The sequence below is a fragment of the Anopheles marshallii genome, chromosome 3 (assembly GCF_943734725.1).
Source record: "Anopheles marshallii chromosome 3, idAnoMarsDA_429_01, whole genome shotgun sequence".
NCBI lineage: Eukaryota > Metazoa > Arthropoda > Insecta > Diptera > Culicidae > Anopheles > Anopheles marshallii.
Window position 1 is genome coordinate 32,888,274 of NC_071327.1, and position 11,774 is coordinate 32,900,047.

The window sequence follows — 11,774 nt, forward strand, 5'->3', positions numbered from 1 at the left end:
TCGTTTGTCACGTCGTAGTTACACATGGGAGTGGGAGCTTTTATTAAATTATAACGTTTAACAACACTCCTCGCTTGGCGTTTTCCGTCTCCCCAAACAGTATTTAGCGACCCGAGCAGCAGCGACGGTGAGTAGAGTAATTGAATTATCTTTTCCCACCTTGCAAACCCAGGGCAGCATCCTTTTGCAGTGCCTGAAGACGCACGAGTGGCAAGCCGTTTATGCTAATTTCATGCAAATTTCCCACACCCCGAGCGCATTGCCTGATCGTGGCAGGGCATTAATGAATGAACCGACGAACGACGACCGTCGGAACGGGGAACAACGGTAAAATGTGCACCGTGCTTATAAACACTAACACTTTGCCAACTCTGCAAGGAAAAACCGGACCGGGGCGCCATCGATCGCGAACGACGGGGTGACACACCGGGGGCGATGTGTCGAGCGCCGTTTGGCGCCAACGCCATTCGGCACGAATGGTGGACAAAACGACTTCAACGAGATGTATCTGCACCGTAAGATTAAATCAATTAAGATTGTGCAGTATCGGGAAAGAGGCGGCAACACTGGGTTGAATGTTGGGTATGGCACACCGTTTCCCATCGAGTTTCCACGCCAGGTGGCGCCTAGGAAGCTGCCATGTTTCGAACCTACGGGGTTTGACACTTGTAAATCGATGACTCTTCTGTCCAAGAACAGCAGCAACAGTCCATTGCTCGAGATCTCTTTTTATGCGTTACTTTCCCGCTTTACCACGACGCCCCTGTAGCCCGCGTAGGAAGCACCAAGAAAAACATACCACCGAAACCCGTTTTTCGGGGTGATATGTTGTGGCCAATTAAACAACAACCTTCCGAACCGGAGGGAGAAAAGGTAGGGAGAGGTAATAGGGAAGAGTGGTTGGATCTTTTCATGCTGCATCGCACGGTAGTGTACGTGTTCAATTAAAAATCATAAATTATTTGTTCTTCGTATGTTGCTGCTCTCGGGACCGCTGGGGTGTCCAGATGATAGCCACTGATTGCGGTTTGGTACGAGGAGGTTCTTTCTTATTTCCTTGCAAGATTGTTTTTGCAGAGTGTGCTGATCGATAGGGGTAAGCGATTCGGTACACAAATGACACAGCTTGAACGCTGGCCAGAAATGCATCTTTTTTAATTATGATTCATTACATTAGCATGACATGTAAATCATAGCCCGTGTATCGTTCATGTGAAACGTGATCGTTTTTTAATGGGAAGAACGGGGTTTTCTTTCTTATTTTAGACTTTCCTGCATAGCTCTTAATTTTTAACCTCGAATTACACGTGTCTGTTTCGTACAACCATTTAGTAGGCTCTCTGTTTTCTCACATAAAATCAGTTCCCATGAATTTGTCCATCATGTGTCTTCGGAATGGACGGGCAAAGAAGGAAGCTATCTCCCGTCGGTAAAAGCAACTTAGCTGAAACCGTTAATCGATCGGCAGCCACGTTTTGTTGAGGGAGGGTGGAAAACAAACTTTTCACGTGAGGTGGCATCTCGCGGTATAGACAGGCTGGATGTCGCCCCACTGAGGCTGTATAGTATGATAACACGCTAAAACATCGTTTCTGCGAGCGAAAGAGAGGAAGAGAGCCAGCAAAACGCAGGCGCATTAGGCAGCAGGGCTGTCCTTTGATTTCCTGATGGAACCGATCGGCAGACAAACATGGCGACATGGCAAGACGGCACGTTTGTTGAACCGTGGCCGTACGAGTGGAGAGCTAGCTGGCCTCTCCGAACATGTGCGCGCGAGAAAGGAAAGAAATCTTTCAGCAAGAAGCCACCAAACTCCACACACACACTTCACATGAGCTCACATGGGTAAAAGAAAAACGTTTGCAGAGCTCAGTGCATTAAAAATTCAGCATCATGAAACGTACAATTATGAAAATTAAACCATCCATTTGCAGACATTAATTAATTGATATCGTATCATTATGGAATTATAAATAAATTAAACCTGAATGCTTGGATGAGAAGAAAGGGGTTTGGTCGGCTGGAGTGGGGTCGTGGGGAGGGTGAAGAGTGTCGGGAGGGCAATTGGAGGTTAATGTAATTCTGCTTCCGGGGCCCTTACCGTCCGGTGTCGGACGTGAATAGGTGAACGTCACGACGGAACGTCACTGGTGTGAACATCGATCAATAGATGAGATTAATTGTGATAGAAAAATTTGCACAGCCATCGGTGCCAGAAGTATCTTGCATCGAGGGACAGGTTGTCTATTGTCCGAAATTGAGCATTTTGATGATCAAAATTTGATTTGGACACATACACAGATGACATATCTGAAGTATATTTTGTTAGCTCATCAGTTGAACTTTACATACAATTTTTTTTTAACTAAAATGCATGACATGATCTGTTTAAAATTAATTCATGTGAAAATACTATTTTTTACTGAATTATTAAGTAAACTTTTTTGCAATAAAATACTTTTTAAAATAAACTACTTTTTTATCTTTACAAAATACCAGATGCGTAAAGCAACTAGGGACGAATTTAGAAAAATAGAATAGTGAATAACACAATCTGTATAAATAAAATAAATTGGCTGAGATTCACAGGCCGAGGTTGATAGCTTCTAACAAGTGTTTCAAGGCATTATTTTTCTGCTTAACTAGGTTGGAATTTTATTGGAATTTCTTTGAAGGATATTTTTCAAGTTAAATTTAAAAAGAATTATTATTTGTTTCATTGTTGTCTTTGTTTCATTGTCATTATCATTTATGTTTCTATTTGTTGTCCAGAACGAGAGCACGATAGATTAATTTATGTTTTAGTATGTGTAATAAAATGTTGAATAGATTTTTTTAATTTTCGCCAAATTAGTTATCTTTCAATTCAAAAGACAAACTTAGTGTTGGGTAAATTTGATTGAGATTCAAGGATCTGAATCAATCTTTGAACTGATTGAATGATCTATAATTCTCTTCCAAAGATTCATGAATTATCTAAGATTCTTGAACCATCCAAGATTTATGACCTCCAAGGAACTTGTCCACCCCCTTCCCTATGGATTTTCAAGGGGTCTCCAAAAGGTTCGATCCACCACTGCTCTTGGGATACATAAATCTTTTGAGAGTCGATTCGTGATTTGAATGACTCCTTACTAAAAACTGACTCTTTTCAAAAGATTCACTCAGCTCAAAACTAGACAAATTCTATAGAAATTGTCTGGTTTCAACTGTATCTACGAATTGTTATCTGAAATAGTTGTTACAAAATATAAAATTGTGAACCTTAAAAGTATTTGTAGTTAGAATGAATCATCACAATGATTCAAATGATTGATTTTAGGGGAGTTCCGTAACTCTCCTCAGACAAGTCTTTTCGCACAAAACTTCTTATTTTTATAATTGATAAATATATTTCCCTGCTATTAAATTGACATGTAGGACACACAGTTGGTGAATATTAAGTGATTAATGTTTAAATAATATTATTTTCAAAATATACACAAAAGATATTACGAAATTGGACATATAAACTTCAAGTATAACGTAAAGTGTAATGTATGCTATTTTGCCTTTCAATTAACTTTTGAAAATTGTAACGTGAAGTAAAATTTTGCTCTTAAAAGAAAGTCCGTATCAGTTAAGCGAACACTATTACAAAACACGGAAATATTAATTTCCTTTGCAGTTAGGGAATTTCAGTTACGAATTTTCCCTCGAAACTGTCATTGTTTCACTTCCTTACGGAAACATCCCGACGGTAACTCAACACTTCCGACCGATTGTCGGCAAAAGATCAAACAATCAAACCGAAGGATCTTTCCGACGGAATGCCATTCCAGCTGTGATCCTTTGAAACCAAAAAAAAAAATTGCTCAAGTGCGACATGAAACACACTTCGACGCCAAGATGCACATCTGTTGGTCGAAAATATACAGTTCACCACCAGACAAAACAAGAAAGATGAAAACAAACACATTGATGGTGATTACGGGGCACCTGATAGAGATCGGCATGGGCACACGCTGAAAACAGTCAACCGACACGACACAAATGATCGTACCCATCCGGCCAGTTGGTGGTGAATTAATTAAATTCACCACATATCTTCCCGACGTGCGCTGGCATTAATGTGGCGTTTCTCCATTTTGATTGATACGATCGGTGGCGCAAACATCACACCACTGTCAGACGAGCACACAAACACGCACCCTTCCAAGCACCGGGACAAAAACACTTCACAAGGATAATTAGAACCATCGGCACCTTCCACCACTATCCACCCTTCTCAGCCCTTTTCCACAAATGCGAGATGCGGTGGTGCTTTTTGTTGTGTAAATATCGGCCACTGCGTTATCGTCTTCTTCAAGTGTGGGTGTTTAGATAACCCGACAGGCACCACCAATAATCATCACTCTCACTCAGCAGTGTGTAGTGGTGTGCCCGGCTGTCTGATGCTGTTAATTAGTATCCCCGGTAACGGTCGCGAGAGAAGACGGACCCGGGTTTTCGGATTTCGTTGCCTCTCAAGACGACGCCAAGGACGACACATCGCCTGCGGAGCGCAAGAGTGTCAGGATTGTTTGGTCTGTTTGTTGTTGTCGTCATTTCGGTTCGTGCTGCAATTCACCGAACCGGAGCGCTTTTGGCGGAACTTGCATTTGGGTCACCGAGCTAAAGGACTAAAGAAACTGGCACCAACTTTTGCAACCGTTTGAATAATTTAAACTCCACTGCACAGCAGCGCATCACTCTACCGGGTATTCGTCGGGTATCACTTCTCTACTGGATGAACGACTTCGAACTTATCACTCAGCACGACGGCAACCGTTGGCCGTGTACAGGGCTCATCTCCATACACTGGCAGAGAAAACAATGGTATTGGGATAAGTTTTTCTCCGTCAGTTTGGGCCGATTTTTCCTGCTTTGGCACCGCCGTACGCTCGGTGTTCGTGCTGTGCCACACAGACACCATGACACCTTGGGGGCCGACACACCGATGCCGAAACCGGTGCGTGCACCTTATCACTTCACGGCTGCACGGAAGAGTTCCAATTGTTGAAGAACAAGAACGGCCACACATACACGCGCTCGAACTCACGCTTTTTAGCCCGGTAATGTCAAATGCCCTCACACACCGATACGAATCGGGTTCGGGAGCTTCGGTACACCTTGGATACGGAACCAGCAAGCAACGGAAAGAAAAGCCTCCGAGCGTCTGAACCACCGCCGGTGCGCGTCACAATAAAACAAAAATGCACACAAACCGAGGGCCAAATCGGAACTACTATTTCCATGCACGTCCACGAGAGCAGAGGGACTTTTTTTATAACCATTTTTGTTATCGCCGCCGCGTCATATTCAAAACCATAACCAACCCTGGGTATTGCAACGTACCGTGCTGCTGGATGACCGGAGGTAGTAGTGTGCAAGACAGAGAGAGAGAGAGAGAGAGAGAAAAGGCTGAAGAGAAATATCATGTTTAGGAGGGTGACCGTGGGTGGTGCTTTTCCAACACGTCCACCCGATCTGCGCCACGCAATCCTGCAATCGTCTTCAACAATGGACGAGTTTTGAATACATTCGCAAGGGGAGTGTGCGTAAGTGTGTGGCCCGTACGCAAAAGGACACGTTTGAAAAACGTGGGTGAATGGGAAATAAAAGCTAACAGCACAGAAAAGAATCTCCAAAAAGAAGTGAGACTCTGTGATGATGGTGCGTGCTGGGAACTGTAGGAATATGCGAATAACACCGAGAGATGCGCGTAGGCTGGTTTGGTGAAAGATTTGTTCAAAGGGGAAGCTATTCCGTGAGAAAGAGAAGCTCACCAACGGGGTGAGTATACATTTCTCACACGTGAATGACGGCGTGATATCCTCCTCCCCCTATTGGTATTTGTCACCCCAAACGCGTTACCGGACATGCGCAGAACGTTCTGCCGATCCAAGAATGCCTGTTAAAATGATTGAAAAAGGTCGTTCTTATGAGGGAGTTCTGTAGGTTTTTTAGTAGGCCGTTTTGATTATGTGTGAGTAAATTTATTGTTCCAATGTTTCTTCATAACCATCTCAAATTCTTTATAACAGTACCGATGGGCGAGTCTTAAAGTGTACTGATAAGAATTCACCCCTATTCTTGTTCTGAGTATCACACCAATACCCACCACCATCGTATGACACAAAGAGATAGAAGATTGATTCTCTCCCTTTTTTTACAGGGTGGCAAAAAAACACATCGGAAAATCTCCCACCCATTTTCGCGCATATTCACACACACACATGCCCACAAACGCAGTGAAAATTGTTAGTATGGGAAGGCAACATTTTTCCCACCTTACCTCTGATGTTGCATGGAGCACCGACCGATTTCTAGCTCAGTGGGCACTGGGTACCCACCCTCCTCACCATGACAATCTTTGTTGTTTGATGGAAAATCACCTTCAAACAGCTTCACACGAGCAAGTGTTTGACATTGTGTCAGTCACCGTGGATGGACGCGAAAGAAAAACCTCTCGATCCGGCAACGGTGTCCGTGGATGATGTCCGTTTAGGATGTGAGACGGGATAAAGACGACTATGTTTTTCCTGTGTTAGTTTCTAGCACTTAAGCTCATTCTGGAAATGGTATCGTCAAGGTCTTGCAATTACATTTATTAATAATGATGAAGTAGAAAACAACATTTGATTTAGTTCACGTTTGCAAAGTTTATAGACAATTCATATTTCTTCCTAGAACTATGAGTATATGGATTCTTTGTTACTGGTCGTGGTCCAAGATTACTTAAGGCTCGATCGCCGAAGCAGTTTGGAGCTAGAGATAATGTAAAACAAAGTTTTAAAAGACTTGCATGGAGTACGATAGAGTTGCTCAATTCCAAAACTTAATGTGATTGGAAAGATTCAGAGAGTCAAAATCGCGTGTCCGGCAGTGTTTAAACACTTTCGAACTGCTTTAAACAAATTTTATTGGAAGACAGCTTCTTAGTGTTCCAAATCTCACATCAAATTGTAAATCATCATTAAAGATTCGCTCCTTAAATACTCTTTAGAAATTCATCTTCCATTCAATTCCTCGCCCCATCTGTCGAATAATCACAATTTTCCAAACACTCACATATCGACCATCGCCGAGTTTCCGTTTATGGATTTGTCACGAAACAAATTGTCACTCACTCATGCTCATACTGCCGCTTGCGTGTGTTCATGTGACTGTTTTTACTGTGTACCACAGTTTTCCTTTCAGAGCGTTTCCGAGGCGCAACAGAGATTGAAAAACCACCTGCTTCCTTAAACGGGGCGCTCTACACGCTTTTTGTGTCCTTCACAGAACCGTCTTCGTGGGTGAAATCGGCGCAAAGACAGAACTCCCATGGCCATGGAGTTTTGCTCGGGTCGTGTCTAAACTGCTGAGTACCAATTGGGGATGAATTTGTTGTTTGAGCACAATTAATTAAGATTCCACTAGATCTCAACTACCTTGTTTGGGGTCCCCGCTTTGGATGGACGCTTTGAGTGGACAGTTCTCACTGTTCAAAGTGAAAACAGTGCACAGTGGCAAATGTTGCAACTTTTGCAACAAAAATCGCTTCAATCATTTGCTATATGTTATTTACCGATCATCATAGGAAGATTATGTGAAATATGTCATTAAGCCATGTAGGTACACATGGCAAATATGCTCACAATGCAGGTTCAGAGCATCACACGAAATGGTTTTTTTGCTAGTTTCAATTAGGTTTTTGTGCGACCTGAGAGTCTCCAACACAATCAAGTCGTAATTGTTCTTTAAATACAACACCTGTAGCTGGTTGTGCGTAGAGCAAACAATTAGCTCCTTGTAGGCCTTCAACATGACAGCTCGTCCGACTTTGGAGATCCTTGTTTGGATCCTCACATTTCAAAGGACAGCATAATTCCTACGATGGCTAGTTAGACCTACTAATACGCTTCTCCCTTTTATAGGCAGATGCATTCTGTTGAGGTGAAAAATTTGACTAGAGAATTCCTGTCGTACGACAACCATTGCTCGATGGAATTGTTTCACTTCACTACTCGTGAGTAAGTAATTTTCCACTCGGGCACATCATTTGCTGCTGATGAGCTAAATTCCGGTGGGTTGTAAGAATGCGCTCCGCATGTTGCGACCTACAGACTTTGCAACTTTTGTTCAGTAACTATTAATTGTTTTGTTTTTCCTATACGAAGCTAATTGGCTGACGGTATACATCTAGTGAAAACACAGCTATCGGGGGTAATTTGTTTGCTGATTAGAAATGAGGTCCATTTTTTTGTTTTTGAACAATTGTTTACTGATATGTGAACTCGTATACTTTTCAATGTACAAAAATGGAACAAATTCCAAAAGGGAGTAATCAAATCCGCAAATAAATGGTATCTGATAGAGAGAGTAAACATTCCGCATTCGTTATGGTCTGTCTACACTGCAAGTTTGTAACTTTGGTTCGTTTTTTACATATTGTAAGATTGTAGGCTTGTTTTGTGAAAATTCCTATTAATTCTTGTTAAAAACCACATAAATAATTGAGGCACAAACAAGTCAATGAGCATACAATGGAATGTTAAACATTCGTTATTCATCGACAGTACTACCAAATTTAGCATAACCGACCCATCAAGCTAATTGAAACAGCCGAATAAATGTACGTCAGCCCGCCATTAATTATTGCTTCTCATTCTCCTCATTGGTAGTGATCGTCGATGAACCGCTCTCGACCAAAATTATTCAAATAGAACGTTCTATTGACAGGCTAGAATAACAATCGGTACAAATGAATTAAGGATAAGTTTTTGGTGGAAACTAGTTTTGCCAACCGGAACCTCCTCCTGCCCGAACTCGTCACCACCCTGGCCAAATACCTGGTCGGTAACTCTCTAATGGTAATCAAACAAAATGGTGCACCACTCAGCACATTTTCTCGATGGTTTGTTTCTCTAGGGAAAGCCCATAGGTTAGCGAAAAAATAAAAATAAAACATAGCAACCTTAAAAAACAAACACACGGATGCTAAGGCCCTGTGGTGGGGAGTCCGCGCCCGCGGATGAAGTCGACTTAATTCAATTACCAATTATCGCCCTCCCACCGCCGAGGGTTGACTTGTGCCAGCGAAAGGATACATTATTTATCAACCCGTTCTAAAGCCGTCAATCGCTGTTTCTAATAGGTTCGTATACGCTTATCAAGGTCCACGCAACGCGAACAAAGTGATCCGAAAGCACCGAACAGGCAATAGGGCGGATGAATATGTATTTGGCCGAGAATTCGATGAAAACATGCCACTTCCGAATTTCGGGCGCTCGCCCCCTCCGGACTGACTGACGGCCCTGACATTAGAAGAGTGATGATTTTCTTCCTGGCCTGGTCCAACGAGCTTGGCCCGTGTGTCTTTTATTTGGCGCTAATGCGTGAATTTTCCCTTCCACCGAGAAATAAAGCGAGCCACCACCGGGCTATGGCATCCTATAGTGGCGATGATTTACCGGTTCGAATGTTAGGGGTTGTTTTTTTTTTCTTCGGGGAGGTTGGAGACGAGTTGCGTGTCGACGCTAGTCCGATCATTCGATCGTGTTGTTTTTATTGTTACCTGCTTTCGGTACGAAGTCAACGGCTTCCACTGGGAAGAAAATTAATGAATGAAATCTGAGCCCTGGTGCCGGTGTACCGGTGTGGAGAATGCCGGAACACCGCAGAATTAGTTTTAGGCTTACCGTGTTGTTGTTGTGTGTGTGTTTCGGGACTCCAATGCTGACAAAGTGATCGCTTCCTTGCTTGGTTCGAGAGCAGGATGCTAAATTGGGCGATTAACTTGATGAAAACGCCATTTTGCTGCCGGTCTGGTAATGAATGATCGTCGGTACCGAACCGGCGACGGTTGAAGGTAAAATGGGAAAGGCAAACTCCACCGAACGCAAATCTTCTGTAAATTGGATGTATATCCATCGTTGTTTTTTTTTTCGGGAGGGAAGGGTGAGACCACCGATAAAATCTGCTGCTGTGATATTCGCATTTAACAGTACGAACGATCATTTGATCTCATGACTGCTGCGAGGATGACACCTTTGATTTGTTTCACTTTGAATGCGATGTTTCAATGTTCGGTGTTACGTCGTGCTTCCAGGTATTTTTTTTTGTATCCAAGATTGCTAAAGAGAAGTTAAGAAAATGGAGAAAAAGCTTTAAAAAGGTACACGAACCAACGTACAGCGTGAAGTAAGGCAAAAGGGCCACTTCATCAAAGTCGTGTTTGGTGGGATAATTGATTTAATTCGTTTCGAAAAAGCCCCTTTTGCCGGGGTCGATGTTTTACGAGTCTAACCGTCCCCGACTCTCAAGTACCAGGTGTGAGTGTGTGTGTGCCTGTCGATCGACCTGCTCTTTGGCAGGCAGCACTTACCATCCCTACAAGCAATGCGGAGCGCAGCATTTAAGCGCCCGACAACACGCCCGAACGCACCATCAATTGGCAGTAAATCGAAATTAACGGACTAAAGTACATGAAACTTAACTAAAATGAAGACTAGCACACACACACACACACACGTACACGACCATCAAGTGATGCTCTAAATGGTGCCGCGTAATCGCGGAAGCACAAAACGGTAGCATTTGCACCGTTTCACGCGGGAAAAATGTGCTTACGGGGCCGCAGTTTATATGTTTTCGGGAAATTAGTGTTTCCATTTACAACCCCGCTCTTACGAACGGTTCGTTATCATCGGCGGTTCTACACCATGAACTCGACTCGGTTGAAATAACGCTTTACCAACGCAGATCGAACGCAAGACAGGATCATCAAATAAAGTGAACAGTTTATTTAATGTGCAATGCTACCGTCAAACCGTGTGAGAGGCGCTGGCTCTCTCACTCTGACCCCGTTCCGTTCGATCGCCGTGCAGCCCTTGGGAATGTTCTCATCTTTGGGCTTCATTCTAAGTTGGAGGGTTTTTTTAAGTTTGTTGAATTTGTTCCCTCCCTGCTGTTGTCAATGGGTAAATCGCGTGCTACTTAGATATTACCTGCATGACGACAGTCGACTGCTGTTGGCACGATTCCACGGTGCTAATTAATGGATCAACAAATCGGGCATAGATAAGATAAGCGCAGTGGTGGAACAAATGGAACTAAACGGAATGGCACATGTATGTCAGCAATAGAAATGGTGCTTTATTGTGTTTGGCGGTGAACAACTGATGGATTGGTGTGAAAATTGTATGCTTGAAAGTGATGAGGTAGGTGTAGACTTACTTTGTCATTCTTGTTGTATTTATTTTCCAATGTTTATATGTTTATAATATATTTGGCCTTTTTTTCGGCTTTTTATTGATGCAATACCAAACAACAAATTATTTAACAGATTATTCCTCCTATCTGGTACACGATATGTTTAATTGCAACAAGTTGCTAATTTAAAGATTTTTAAATCATCGTTTGTTAATTTAGCATTTTATTTTCTATAATAATCATATATGACAATGTTCAAGTTTTACAAATAATGTTGCAGTACTAAAGACCATGAAAAGTTACTAAGCTTAAAACACTGTAAATTTTCTTTACGTAATCCTTCTACTGTTTTTCTTCCGAATTACGTACGTATGAAACATGTGAGAAAATTTGTGTGTTATAGAAAAGTCAGATGCAGAAAAATTTACTCGCATAATATATCTTGAGACCTGTTTGTAACAATGTGCCTAGCGAGTAACGATAACTAAGAAAAAGCAAACCTATCCATTTCGAAGTATTATAAGTGCTTTAATTTTTTTCACGAACTCCGAGAACTT